Source organism: Tamandua tetradactyla, chromosome 5 (genome assembly GCF_023851605.1).
Source record: "Tamandua tetradactyla isolate mTamTet1 chromosome 5, mTamTet1.pri, whole genome shotgun sequence".
NCBI lineage: Eukaryota > Metazoa > Chordata > Mammalia > Pilosa > Myrmecophagidae > Tamandua > Tamandua tetradactyla.
The window spans coordinates 190,250,302-190,266,032 of NC_135331.1; the positions used below are offsets into that span (position 1 = coordinate 190,250,302).

The 15,731-nt window shown below is 35.5% G+C and overlaps 1 long non-coding RNA gene and 1 other non-coding gene across 2 annotated transcripts in view; one reads left to right on the forward strand and one right to left on the reverse strand.

The window, feature by feature from the left end:
- LOC143682944 (uncharacterized) overlaps window positions 1–15,731 on the forward strand; it is a 135,912-nt gene that overhangs the window by 16,078 nt on the left and 104,103 nt on the right. The gene's annotated exons all lie outside the window — the stretch shown is intronic.
- Window positions 9,881–9,986, reverse strand: LOC143685361 (U6 spliceosomal RNA). Its single transcript, XR_013176604.1, has one exon. It is a non-coding gene; the product is annotated as a U6 spliceosomal RNA (small nuclear RNA).

Here is a 15,731-nt window from a genome sequence, read left to right on the forward strand (position 1 = left end):
TTTGTTTTATTTGGTGTTTTTTTGTTTTATTAGAACGTATTATGTCTCCAGATACTTTTCAACATCTTGATTTTCTCTCTCAATTATACCTCATGGAAATTCCTCCATTGATTCTACTGTGTTATTTTAAATGACTGCATACTAGTCCATGGTAAACATTCCATTACTGATGAGTATTCAATTTGTTTCTTGGTTTATTTCTTCACCCACAACAACCACTGGACCAGCAACCACAGCTATATATGTATTCTTAAGTGCTGGTGATTTTATTTCTATGGCTTGGAGTTGAGGAATAAGATTTTTGCCTTAAAAGCTGTATTTATGTTTTATTTTGATAGATTTGCCACATTACTTTCTGAAATGTAAGTGATAAATCACTCCTTTACTAAATACATCATTTCTCCCAAATTCACACAGGTCTGAATGGTTCATTTAAAGAGGTTTGTCACTGAGAAAGGTAAAATGTGACTTGGCATTTAAATTTCTCTGATGACTAGTAAATTTGGGCATTTGCTAATTGGATTTGCTCATCTGTTCAGTTCCACTTAAATTTTTATACGTTTTTCCATTAGGTTATTTGCCTTTTCTCTGTCAATATTTAAGTGTATTTGGATGTTACAGGTATTTACTTTTGCCATTTATTTGTATTGCGAATATCTCTTCCAGTCATAGTATTTAACTATTGGTTTTCTTTTGCTATAGTATATTTAAAATCTTATAGCTCCTGATGTTCAGTTTTGGTTAAGGAAAGTGTTCTTCATTTCTACCTTCATGGTGCCTATATATCTTGAAATATTTTTCTTATCTTTCCAAATTCCTTAATGTGTATACTAAGTTCTTTTATTTCTGTCCTTCTTTAATAATGAGGGAGTTTTTGGGAAGCAGTGATATACAAGTAGTCAAAACTTAGGGCCTAGATCTTGATTTCTGAACAGTATCCATTTCTAAAACGAATGAAAACTCCTGGGGAATGGCTGGGCTATGAAAACACAGGTGTGTCTGGATTGTGTTGTGATGTCAGAAAGCAAGGATGTGCTTCAGGGAATAATGGGGCCCCGTCAAAAGGACTCAGGAACCAGATTGTTGGGGCTCCCGCTGGTCTGATTTGGGAAATTTTGAGCTGTAAAAAAAAAAGAGTGAATAACAATGATTATAAAACATTTGGATGTACAAACAAAAAAATCTATACGTCAATAGTAATATACCAAAAAGGAAAATTCAAACACAGAGGGAGGGAAGGAGTGAGAGAGAGACTACTAAATGTATGTTAAAACTCACTATTGCAGCCCCAATATCTAATATCCTATTCAAGCAGGATCATCATAGAGCTATAATCTTTGGTTGATAGATTGTTGAGGAACACAATATTCTCACAGTGATAAAGTATACTCCACAGATTGCTTACTAATTGCAAACAGGAAGATTTACTTTTAGTATGCAAAGAACTGGCAGTCACTACCTCAACCACTGATAATTAGAAGACAACCTGACAGTTTGTTTCTTCTTTTTAATTCCATATAAAATAATTAACTATAAGTATTCTTGCCAGAGATGTATATCCTGAATAAACCATTTATGTAACTCCTAATATACAAGGACTAATGTAATTAGAAAAACAAATGTGAATTGATCAGACAAATGCATGATTTGGAATATTCTGTAAGTCATCTGGCCTAGGTTTTTTTTAAAAGTCAAATTCAAGAGAAAATAAAAATGTAGAACTTTCTAGATTAAAATTGACTTCAGAGGCATGACAATCTTTAATGCCGTATGTGAATTTTTATTTGGATACTGGATCTTTTAAAAAGCTACAAAAACATTTTGAAAATAGGTGGGAAAATTTGAACATAGATTTAAGTAGCCTACAGTATAAAATTATTGTTAATTTTTTTTAGTCGGGATAGTGGTATTGTACTTATGTAGAAGATCTCCTTAATAAGATATCAGATTTGAAATGTTATACGTTTTAATTACTGCAAAAGTGTTCCTCATATAGAGTAAAAAAAGTACCACCTACTGGTACTTGTTCTGCCATGTGGAATTTAAAGCACAGCTTAATACCATCCGAAGAAAATTGTCTTATTTGTTATCACCCAAAAATTAAAATAGAAATGTGTACATATAAAAGAGAGGATTACAAATGTTGGGTATCCTGACATTACTGTGTTAATTATATGTCACTTTGTTGAATATCCTTTTAAATGTGTAAAACTTCCAACAGGTATGTTTAGGCAGAATCAGATACATCAGCTGTTTCCACCATTTAGATACCATGGAGTTGCAGTGAGTTAAATAAAAGTTTATTTGGTAGTCCACAAGAATAACTTATTTTAAAATGTTTTTCCAAAACTGTATTTATATACACATATACACAGAAAGATATGTATATATATGTTTCTCTGTTCCTTTTTTTGGAAAGATACCATATCTTTTATATAGGTGCAATATATTATTACAAGATATACATATTTTAATTTGTTAAAATATTCTTCTTTGTTGTTTTATATTTAGTGGATGTTAAAGAATTCCAAAGACATATAAAAACAATACATAGTATTGGCAGTAACTCTTCCTCCATACCTTGCTCCATCCTTCCCTTGGGAGGAAGAGTGATTTTTCTGATGGTGAGTGATAAGCATCTAACACCATGCTCCATGTTAAAATGCCACTCACATATGTGGTCTCTAACTTTGCAATGCACTGTATGAAGCCAGGATCTTCTTCCAGCTGGTCAGGTAAGGCTGTCTGCTCCACACACCTAGCTTACCTTGTCAGGTAAGGTTGTCTGCTCCACACACCTAGCTTACCTGGTCAGGTAAGGCTGTCTGCTCCACACACCTAGCTTACCTGATCAGGTAAGGCTGTCTGCTCCACACACCTAGCTTACCTGATCAGGTAAGGCTGTCTGCTCCACACACCTAGCTTACCTAGTCAGGTAAGGCTGTCTGCTCCACACACCTAACTGGCCTCAGGAGGGGAGTCTCAAGGACTAGACTTAGGTGCAAGAGGCAGGAGCTCATTTGATTGCAAGTTTAAACCACATCCTTCCAAGTAGAACTGTTAACCCCGATTTTGATATTTTGACATCCATTGCTTTGATCCTTGCATTTATTTCTAAATGGTTAACAACTTAAAGGGGGAGGGAAGGTGTAATTTAGTGTCCCTTCCACCGCCACCAAACTTCTACATTAAGCAATGCAAAAATACTGTGAATTTCAGCCTGTGTGTCTGTAGCCAAAGGAACTTGGAATGGTGTTGTTAGTTTGCATTTTAATTTTACAGAATTATTTATTTTAGGCCCTTTGGTACAATGCAGATTTCAGTCACTTTCAATAGATCATTGTTTCTTTCCCTTCATGCTTTACAGCATCGAACAATCTACGATACCCTCATTTAGTTTAAATCCTTACTTTCTAGGCATGATTTCTGAGCTTCCTGAAAGCTTAACAGAAAGACTGACAAATTGTGTTGATGTGGTGGTGACAGAAGCAGTTGCACAGGGGTAAAGAGTTTGGGTTGAAATTCTAGCTTTGCCTTATAATAACTGCATGCACTGGTTAAAGTGATTTAACTCTCTGCCCTCAGCTTTCTCATATGTAAAATAAGAACAGGATTATGTAGCTCATAGAGGGTTTGGGAAGATTATGTGAGTTACGAGATGTAAAATTCTTAGCTTGTTGCCTGCCACATAGCCATAAATTATTAGCTCTTATTATGCTTGATCAGTTGATGAGTAGGTAGAGAGTTAGGTGGGAAAGTTGGGAATTCATTCTTGCCGTGATTACAGTGAAGTTGGTCCATTTGCAGAGGTTGTGAAGGAAGCTGAGGTTGGGCCTGTGGTGAAATAGGGAGGGACATTGGCCACAATCTCTGTCCCAGAAAATTGAAAATAAATGGGAACTGCACTCTGTAGAAGATAAGAAATCAATAGATCAAGGGCAGAAATCAGAGGGGAAGGAAGAAAAAAGAACAGGCAAATTAAGTATTAGTTGTGTAGAAAAAAATAACCTGAAGGAAAAATCTCAAAAAAAAAAGTGCCTAAAGAAATATAGAGGTGATTCTTCTGGATTGATCCATCCATGACTGGGCCAATCAAATAATCTCTATAAGGTGAAAGTGTGTAGCCTTCTTGTTTATTCATGCAGTATACTCTTTCTTTACTTAATGATGATTGCAATAGGCAACTGGAAAATGTCACTTAGCCATCATGCTCAGCTGGTTTTCCTTGACTTTCGAGATGAAAGCTTGTGTCTATGTGTAGGCTACATATTTTATCCTAGTTACCAGACTAGCAATAGAAGTAAGGCATGCACGGGCTTTGGTGTTTGTAGTTTCCTAACTAATTTTTGGGGGGTGGCCTTTTGTAGATTTGGAGAGACAAATGTTTGATGAGAAAAACACTTGTATTACCATATGCTAAGATTCAGCTGCGACCATTTTTATGTAAAAGGAACTCTGCTTTTGAATTATTTTCCTTTAGTTGTGATGTTATTCCTACAACTAGCATTAGTGATACTTAAAAGTCTTCAGCTTGACAGTGCATTTGGACAAATAAATGCAAAGAACAATGATCATGATTTCTAAGAAGCTAAAAAAAATTAGTTTAAATAGCAAATCAGCTTAATTTGGGTTCATCTAAAAGATTAGGGAAATTCCTTTGTTTACATCTCACAAAATGCGTTTTCATTAGACATTTCTTAGAATAACATGCTTGATCTTCACAGATTTATAAAGATGCAATATATATGATTCCTTTTAATATGTGTAACCGTGGACAGACTTAGCATTGGAAGTTTTAAGCACTTTATATTTGACTTTGGATTTTTATTTTCACTCTCTCTAGCAAGATAGTTTTGAGATATGTGAGAAATATAAATAGATGGCAAAATAGAATGCTATGCTGTGAAGGAAAATTTGATGAAAATATAATTGATTCAGAGTTTTTTGTTGAACAAATGAAACCAAAGACTTTATCCTCCCAACATCACAAACTAATTGTATTTCTTTCTGATTTCCTTGGAGACACATGTGGAATAAAGTAATAAATACTGTACTTGTGTGTTTACTTACCAGAATGTTCTTCTCAGAAAAAGTAATGATACCCTTTCATTGACATCATCCAAGTGATAATACACTTTTGTCTCTGTCATTGGTGTAATAATAACCTTTCAACCACATCACTGCACAGTGCTTCTTTCTTTTATTGTACATAATGCATAAAAATAAAAAGGCTATATAATTTCTTAAGGAAAAAGGCTGTTATTTAAATAAATTCACAGAAAGAAAACTGCATTTTCTTGTTAATGTGTACTAAAAATTCTATAGATACTTGAAACTTTGTACAAATCTTTGAATTGTCACATTATACTTAACTACAGATCTCTGCTGTTTCACATTTCAAAAAATATGACGTAGAACCAGTTATGGTTGTTTATATCACAATGATAAGGAATTAAATTTTTGCTACATGATCCTCAGGCTAGGTTTCAAAATTTGGTTTGTATAAAATATCACTTTCTGATAAACTGTATTTCAATAAAGGACGAATATTGTCTCCAAGGTTATGTTGATTAGTAAATTTAATATAATTCAGTGAAGTTGACACTATTCTCCATAGTGAGAATTTAAACTTTTTCCTTTCAAATTGTTTTTATCCCTTAAATAAACTCACAGCTTTAGTGAAAAGCATTGCTAGACATTTAATAGAATCTTTATTGATTGCTTCCTATCATAAGAAATTGTATCCAGTGTGAAATAAATTGTAATTTTGATGTCTTTTGCTTAATGACTATCACTTAGGATTAAAGAATGGTATAAGTCCCTTCTGTTTTTGCTTAATAAGTTTGATTTACTTCCTCTTAAATTGTAGTACTATGGCTTATGTTAGATGTAGAAAATACAGGCAGTGTTATTCTGAATAATAAGAAAAGTGAACCATATATTAAATTTTTAAAATGGACAAATCTTAGTAAGATGAGATTTGCCCATTTAAAAATTCATTTCAGATAATTTCATCATGCAGACGGGAATTTCAAGAAATAGACCAAGAAGAATTTCACAACAAATGATTGAAAAAACTTTACATCCTTTAAATAAATGTTTATTAAATAAGCATCTAATTATTGCCCTGAAGAGCTTCATCTGAGCTGAATGATGTTGACTTCACGGCATGCTGACAAAGGCAGGGCGGAGCCATCAGCACCATTTCCAGGTGTCTGCTACTGCACAGTAGTAGCTCAGTTCATGCCTAAGTTACTGTCTATTGATTTTATTGAATCATTATTTATTGGATTAGGAAACCCTAATTAAAGGTTTTTTTCAAAATGTGTATTTATTCAACCAAACAAGACTGACTTTGACTGACTTTGAGTCATCTTTTAGTTTTATTTTTGGAGAGAGAGGGTCATTCACTAAACTGCTGAGTGCTGAGATGATGCTGTTATTTAGCTGGTGTGAGTTCTCATGCCGGGTCACTTTCTGTGGCTGTTAAAAGATTTATTCTCAACTGAGATTATTCTAATACTTTGTTGAAAGAAGGTTATTGAGATGTATTTCATGTACCATACAATTTACCCATTTAAATTGCACAATTCAGTGGGTTTTTTTTTGTATACTTACATAATTATGCAACCATCACCACAATCAATTTTAGAACATTTTTATCACCCCAAAAGAAAACTTGTACCGATTAGCAGTGAGTGCCTGCCTCTATTCTGCTCCCCTATCCTGCCCTCCCTCTCTCCCAGGCAACCACTTAGTTACTTCCATCTCTGTGATTTTGCTATTCTGGACATTTCAGATAACTGGAATCATAGGCAGTCTTTTGTGTCTGGCTTCTTTCACTTGGCATAATGTTTTCAAGGTTTATCCATTTTGAGGCATGTATCAGTACTCTATTCCTTTTTATTGTCAAATAATATTCCATTGTGTAGATAGACCTCCTTTTATTCATCCATTCATCAGTTGATGGCCATTTAGGATGTTTCCACTGTTTGGCCATTACTGATAATACTGCTATGAACATTCATGCCTGAGTTTTGGGGCGGGTCTAAGTTTTCATTTTTCTTGGATATAGACCTGGACGAAAATTGCTGGGTCATATGGTACTCCATGTTGAATCTTCTGAGAAATTGCCAAATTGTCTTCAAATGAGACAGCACTATTTTACATCCCCATTAGCAGCGTATAAGCGTTTTAGTTTCGCTACATCCTTGCGTATCCCTGTTACTGCAGCCATCCTGTGGGTTTGAAGTGGCACCTCATTCTGATTTTGATTTGCATTTCTTGGAAGGCTAATAAGATATAATCTCTGTTTATGTTATTGGCCATTTGTTTATCTTCCTTGGGGAAATATCTGTTCAGATCATCTTCCCCACCCCCTTTAAAAGCTGTGTTGTCTTTTTATTATTGAATTTTAAGAGTTCATTATATAGTTTTACAACAGTTTTGTTTCGTTTACTGAGATGAAAACCTTCAGCGTGTATACATATAGAATGAATAAATGTATTTTTAATAAAAACTTTAAATCAATCAAATGTAATTTGGGGTTTACCTGATATAGGAAAAACTATTTTAGCCAAATTTTTCTTCCAGTTGTCCTGGAGTCTGGTTGAATGCCAGACTTAGTGAATTCTATTATGTTATTTACTACCCAGTTAATAAAATAACAGAGTATATTGATTGGAGATTTCCTTCAGAGAGGTGAATTATTTGTTGTGGGTCTTCAGAAAGAGTCCTCACTTTGGAAAGTTATAATGTGAAGAAAGAAGTCGAATCTCATGTACCTCTATTTCCTTTATTATATATATGTTAGTTTTTAAAAAAGAAGTATTTAAAATTTTAGCTTTTGAGCAACTATTGTTCCTTCAAATTTTTCTCATGATCTTTTTAGCCTACATATTATGACTTCTAGACTGTAAATTAATTAGGAAAACATCAATGTTTTTCACCTTCCAACAAAATGATTGCCTCCACCCTCCGCTCTCTTAGCTTCAATTGAACAAATAAGGGAAAAAGTAAAAATCATGGTGGTCCCCTTGATGTCAACGAGCTGGCCCACTCACCCACTGCGTATGGCTGAGACACAGTCTCGTGTGTGTGGAAGAGCACTTAAGAACAGTCAAGAAACCAGGTGCCCCTAAAATATCAACATTTTGAATATTTCTGCGCATGTAAATAAGGCAACGGGACAAGACAGCAGAGCAATCATAAGGAGTCTCAAGTTCTCTGGCATTTGAAAGAAGAGTGACAGGTTGTTGATGGCCCTTTCCTTCAGGTCTCCCTCCTTGGCTCAGGGATGCAATATGGCATTATCTTAAAGATTATAGCTAGAAAGAATGTGCAGTTCAACACGAACATGACCTGCCTTTTATGAAAAAAAGAATTCTTGGGAAGTAAAACTGAAATTTATCATCCCAATTTGCAAACTCACTGGGCATTATGCATTTCTTTTAGGGCTCCTGATTTATTAGCAGTAGATGGCTAATGATGTATTTTTTTCAGACAATAATACTTCACCATGACAACAAAATGAAATGGACTGAGAAAGCTTAATAGGCCTGGCTTAGTTCTGATATTGAAGATTTGGCTAAACACAGGGAACCAGGATTTAAAATATAATTCTTACTTTAGGTATTCTTTGAAATAAAATGTGGTATGAATGCATGGTATAATTTTAATATATATTAATATTATATATATATATATATATTTAGCAGGTGTAATTTTTGGCCACAAGGACAAATGAAATCTTAAATGTAAGCAGATTTCCACTTACAAGAAGATGCAGACTATAAGACATGATCCAAGGCCCAGACGCAGCCTAGCTGCTTGTGTGAATGGTGGCTCCTTGCTCCGGGGTCAGCAATATTGTCCTCTGTGCTGCTCACGCCTACGCCCCTCCTTCTTCAGTTTTGCTCATGGACAAGCAATTGAAATGCTGTCCACTTGGCAGCCTTGGCCAGAGTAATGAGTGACAGTCCTCAGGTGTGAACGGGACAGGAGCGGATGTTGGGTCAGGAGGGATGGAAACTGGCCAGACAGAAAGAGAGGGATAAAAGGGAATAGGTTCAGAGTAGGAGAAGTAAAATCTTCAGGGTAAACATTTTTAATTGTCAAATATGCTTCCCTGTAGGACTGAAAAAAATAAGTAAATAAGTAGAACTTATTTACTTTCTCAAATAAATAAGTGTGTTTGTGGTCTTAGTAAATCATGACTCCTTTAAACCATGTGTTTACAGGTGTTAAATTAGTTACAAATGGCCATTTCCCAAACTTATGTGCCTGAAAAGATGTAAAAATAAAATAAAACAATAAAGAAAAGTTACTGTTTAAAATTTAATGTTGATTTGATTAAAAGCATATATCAACAGCTTAGAGCAAGACTTCATAATCAAGAAGTAGGCTTGTTAAAATAAAAAGCCACAATGTCATTTCTGGGTGCAGTTTTAGTGTATTATTAATTTTTAAAAGCTGAGGATGGTAAGAGGTGATGCATTTATTAAATTGAAAGCTGTATTTAGGTCAGAGTTAATAGACATCTAAAGTATCATTTGGGAAGGCTTGGGGGTAAGCTTGAGGTTTTTTACTTGTATATAATTTGCCAACAAGGTAGTTTTCTGGAACCTATTAAATTAGAATATTTTGTTTTGCTGAGATTAAAAAGAAAGATCATTCCCAAAGTTAATATTGTACAGAAAGTATTTTACATTACATGCTACATTTTTTTTAGATTTCTAAAATTATTTTTATTTATTTATTTTTTTGCATGGGCAGGCACTGGGAATCGAACCTGGGTCTCTGGCATGGCAGGTGAGAACTCTGCCTGTTGAGCTCCCATGGCCCACCCTAATTATTTTATTTTTTCTTCTCTTCTTTTTTGTTAAATATGGAACGCTTCACAAATTTGCATGTCATCCTTGCACAGGGGCCATGCTAATCCTCTCTTTATCGTTCAATTTTAGTATATGTGCTGCCGAAGTAAGCAGTATTTTATTTTTTATCATGAAAAATAACATGGATACAAAAAAGCAATAAATTTCAAAGCACACCACAAAAATTAGTTGTAGAATTCATTTCAAAGTTTGGTATGGGTTCCACAATTTCAGGTTTTTCCATCTAGCTGCTGCAAGACACTGGAGACTGAAAGAAATATCAATATAATGATTCAACAGTCATACTCATTTGTTAAATCCTATCTTCTCTGCTATAACTCCACCTTCTCCCAATTTTAGGGGTATTTGGGCTACACCCATTCTAACCTTTTCACATTGGAAAGTGGCTAGGGGAATGGAACTGGCTGATGTTCTGGAGAGGCTGGCCCCTCTGGGTTTCAGGATTTATCTGGCCTAGGGACCATCTGGAGGTTGTAGGTTTCTGGAAAGTTGTTCTAGTGCATGGAACCCTTGTGGAATCTCAGATAGAGCCCTAGGTATTCTCTAGGGTTAGCTGAAGTGGTTCTACTGGGGGTTAGCAAACCATGGTAATTAGCAATATTTAGCTGAAGCTTACATTAGAGTATCCTTCAGAAAAGCCTCTTGACTCTTTTTGAACTCTGTTAGCCACTGATACCTTATTTTGTTACATTTCTTTCCCCACTTTTGGTCAGGAAGGTGTGGTCAATTCCATGGTGCCAGGGCCAGGCTCATCCCTGGGGGTCATCTCCCATGCTGCCAGGGAGACTTTCACCCCAGGATATTATGTCCCTCCTAGGGGGGAGGGTAACCATTTTACTTGTAGAATTGGGCTGAGAAAGAGAGTGGCCATATCTGAGCAGCGAAAGAGGTCCTCTGGAAGTAACTCTTAGGCATAACCACAGGTACGATTAGCTTCTCTGCTATGTAAATAAGCTTCACAAGAGCAAGCCTCCAGATCAAGGGCTTGGCCTATTGACTTTGGGAGTCCCTAATGGTTAAGGCAGTATGAGGGGTTTCCCTGGTGGTAAAGTTTAATAGTTTCATATTTTTTCTCTCATCCCTCAAGGGACGTCGCCAATTCTTTTTGATTATCTGCTCAACATGCTCTGGGATATATCTGGGAATTACATTAAGCTATACAGAGTTACAAGCCCTCGATCCCATTCTGAGCTCCATGTATTTGTGTTGTTCAAATGACCGATCCAAATAGTTTGAATTATAGTATGTGCTACAGAAAATTTAGGTTTTGGGCAAAATAAACCTCTCTTCTTTTGGTCTCATGGAGTAGGTGAATTTCTGAAATAAAGACAGTGTCTCCTTTACCCCTGTATTCTGATTTACATTAGTTCCGACCTGATCAGCTTCATGCTTATCTCTAATTGAAGCCTGATCTCTTTTTCACATGCTGCATTTAAAAAAAAATACAATGTAACAGCCTTTTTTTTTTTTGCATTAGGAAATGTTTTCTTATTTGTTGTATGTGAATTAAATAAGCATAAAATTGAAGTAGGATGATACTCTGTGATTATGTTTTATAAAGCTTCAAATTTTAGAATTATGCCTGGTTTAAAGAATTTCGTGGTTAATATTTGTGCTGTATAAATTTACTGGTGTCTGCTAATGTGTGCCCAATTCTGCAAAGCCTGTATATGAAGGATAGGCATTGTTTTTGTTTGGCTCAAAAGGGAAGATAGATATAGTACAGGAAAATGTGACAGTGTTTAGTGAACTGCTCTGAAACACGCCAGAATTGAGAAAAAAAGAAAGAGTTTGGAGGTAAGAGAATGCCATGACCACCAGTAGTCTTAGATTTAAAAGTATAAGTGGCATATATATAAGAGTTTAGACAGTAAGTTTTTATATATGATTTTCCCTCCATTCATTTTCTTTTTTAGTTTTCCCTCCTCTCACCTCTCATTCCTTTGTTCCTTTTCTCCCTACAGAATTGTTTTCTGGCACAAACAGGACATGGCTTCAGCCTGTAGAGAATTTTAGAATGCTGATGTCCTTCTGTTTAGTTTTTAAGATCCAAAACACACATGCATGTGTGTGAATGTGTGTGTGTGTGTGGTATATGTATTGCAGAATTTTTAATCTAAGAAAATTTTGGATATAAATTTGAATTTATTGTCTTTCTCTTTTGCCTAACATTTTATTTAAATTCTACATAGTTTTGAAACAAACTACAGTAAATACTTCAGAATCCATCTAATCATATTCCTACCTTAAAATATACACATTTTTGCTAAAAAATTTTTATATTTAAACATTTTAAATCGAAATATATTCACAAGTAGCTTTCTCTAAAATTCTTTTCAGAAGATCTCAGCTATGGAACTGCAAATATGAAAATATCATTACTAATTTATTCAACCATTTACTGAAAACAATCTTCAAGTTGAAGTTTAAGACCAGCTTCTTCAACACAGGCACTTATCAACTTAAGAATGGGCTTTTAAGTTCATTTTAAGGTGTTTGTTTATTACTTTTGGAAATAGTTTTCTGATTTCAATATTAAAAGAGTGGAACATTTTCCAAGAATGGACCCAAAGCTAGTTTGTTTATATCATAATGAAGCTGAAGTGTAGAAATGTGGAACCTGACTTTTATGTGATGCAATGTTTCTGGCAAAAAAATTGAGCTGAAGTGCTCTGTATCAGGGTTCTCCAGTTTCCAATGATACATTCATTTCCTTCTAAGTCCTGAGCAGCAGCCCAATATCAAGGTGTTGAAAGAACTGTGCTTCCTGCCTTTAGGGCAGAATCTGTCCCATTCCTTTCTCTTGGCTTCTGGCTTGGCTGGCAATTTTTGACATTCTTTGCCTGGTGGCACAGCTCAGTCTTTGCCTTTGTCACTTGGCCATCTTCTCTCTCTCTCTCTGTCTCCTTTCCTTCCCAAGGACACCAACCGTATTGAATTAAGGGCAGACCCTGCCCCAGTTCGACTTCATTTTACTTGCCTACTTCCATCTCTAATAACCCTATTCCAAATAAAGTCACATTCTGAAGTACCGGGAATTAGGAAGTCATCCTTTTTGGGGAATAAAATTCAACCCATAACCCTCTGCCTGTGTAATCAGATACTTATCCCTGACTGCACAATTCTATAGGAACAGGACGTGAAATTGTTCCAGATGAGGCGTACCACAATTTCATGCTAATTTTAACTGTGTCTGTATCAGTGCTCTCCTATTTTCATAAATCTCTTACTGGTTCTCAAAAGAATAGCTACCCTGAATATTTTTTTTAGAGAACTATATTTTTTACCCTCACCTTACCAATTCCATATTCTCTTTCTCCTCAAGTTCTATCTTTATCCTTCATCAAATGATTATTCATGTTTATTTGAGACAGTCAAGGGCGTATAGTATAAACTCATTTTCACTCTTCCTCAGCTTGTCATTTCTCTTCCAATTTAGAGAGTTTATTCTACTCTAAAATCAACCTGTCTCCTTTCTTGTTGACATATCTTCCTGTTTCCTAAGAGAAGTATATATATATATTTCCAGTCTGGAATCTCAAGTCCTCCTTAACATGTGTTTGTTCCCCCTTCTAGGTGCCATCTTATTACCCTGTATCCCTTTACTACCAAACATTTTCAGTGGCCCTTTCAGCTCTATGCACCTGGTCTTAAGTTCATTTACTTGATATCTCTCCTCTCCCATTCCATTAGAATTACTCTCCAGTGTCAACTTATTGTCATCTCTGGCAGCTGTTTATTTTTACTTTCAATCTACTTGATTATTTGATGCATTTCATTCCTTAAAGGTGTTCCTCCCTTGAGTTTTGGGGCAGCAAATAATGTTATTCTACTATACTCAGATTCTCTTCTTCCTACCTCCCAATTATCCAGTCTTTCTAACTAGTACTTTCCACTCCTCTGTTGCTTTCTCAATGAAATACGAAGCCTCAGAGATCTCATCTCCTTTGAGATACAACTGTCAACTGTCTCTTCTGTGTGAAAAATTCACAAAATAACAATAATTTCCAATTTTCAAAGACCTTTTGCTTACATGATTATATCTAACCTTCAAAACGAATTGGTGAAATAGATATTGTTATCCTCATTTTACAGACTCTTAAATTTGTATTTTCAACCTTCAATCTGGCCACTTTCCAAAAAATTGATTAGACATTTGTACTCAGGCGTTTAGTATTGCACAGTACCATATTATGGTAGATGGAATTATATACTCTATCCTCCAAAACTGCAGTCTTGGCCTTGGTCTGGCTCTCTTAAGGTGTTCAGTTACGGCATGGCCAGCTGATCGAGGGTGGGCCTTGGTCTGATTCCTGGAGTCCTTTATAGGCAGATGAAATTCAGACCTAGAAAAATCCACAGGGAGGAGCCAGAAGTCGGTGAGAAAGGAGAGGACATGGCCATGTGACGAGAAAGCCACGGAACCCAGATATTGCTGGCCAGCCAGAATGCTCATGACCCCAGGAAAAAGTAAGCCTTCTAACCTCTGAAACTGTGAGCCAATAAATTCTTGTTGTTTCAGTCAAAACCAGTTTGTGGTATTTTTGATAGTGGCCTAGCAAAATATTTTGAAGATTAAATTTATAATTTTTCTGTCCTATCCATGTCCCCTCCCAACTTTTCCTATTGGGGTAAATAATACAACTACTAGCCAAGTCATTGGGTCCAAAATCTTAGAGTTTTATTTCAAACAATAGAGGCTTCCAAAGGGGTTGACCTACGTTATCATCTCTAGTGGCCCTCTTCATTTCTTGTCAACCCATCCTTTAAAAGCCTGTTTGAATACTAAATCCTTCATCAGGTCTTTACCTGATCCCAATGTTGTAGGAATCTTTTCACAGCTCTATGTTCCTGTGGCACTTTTCCTTCCCTACCATGGTATTACGGAAGAGTGTGACTGGTCAGAGCTGAAGTTCTTGGGTCAGACAGATCTGAACTCTGATCCTTGTCCAACCCTTACAAGCTGAGTGACAAGCTGAGTCACTTATTTTTCTGAAGTTTCAGTATTTCTATATTAGTAAGCAGTGCTAATAATAATAATAATGCCTATTTCATCAGAAGCTTAAAAGGATTAAATAAAGATACCATGTACCTGAAACATAGTAAGTGCTCAAAAAAATTTTAACCATCTCTCTTGGAGAGTAATGTTTGAAACCAAGCAGAACCTTGTGTTTGGAGATACAGGTCCCGGTTTTTTGCCACCTGGCTTTTCAGTTCTGTGACTTGGCATCATGCTGCCTAAACTCATTGGGCTTTTATTTCCTCCTGTGTACAATGGGATATAATAATAGCTATTGAGCATTTGTGAGATAAGATGAGAAAATCTCTATAAAGTTGTTCATAAACTATACAATTATTGGTAAAGTGAAAATGATTATTAAAATCATGTACTTGGGGGGTGCAAGGGTAGTTCAGTGGCAGAATTCTCGCCAGTCATGTGCAAGACCTGGGTTCAATTCCCAGTCCATGTACTTCCCCCAAAACAAGCAAATGAAGCAAAACAAATATGACAAACAAGCAAAAAAATTCAACAAATGAAGCTGCAATATTGGGATACTCACATGGAAAAACAATGAAATGTGGCCCTGCCATATAGCATACAAAAAAAATTTTAATTAATTGACCAGAGGAATTAGGTTTGTACATTTTTGTATTTCATATGTTACCTGAGTAATGACACACTGGCTTGTATACAAAAAAGCTTTTAATTATCCATTGATTGTATTTACTTTGATATCAATTCTCCAGTTTTCCTATCTTTACTCCAAAACTTGTTGATTAAAAATAAATAGATTTCTTATACTCATTATTTTGCCCTGCAACCCAAAGCCACTCCTC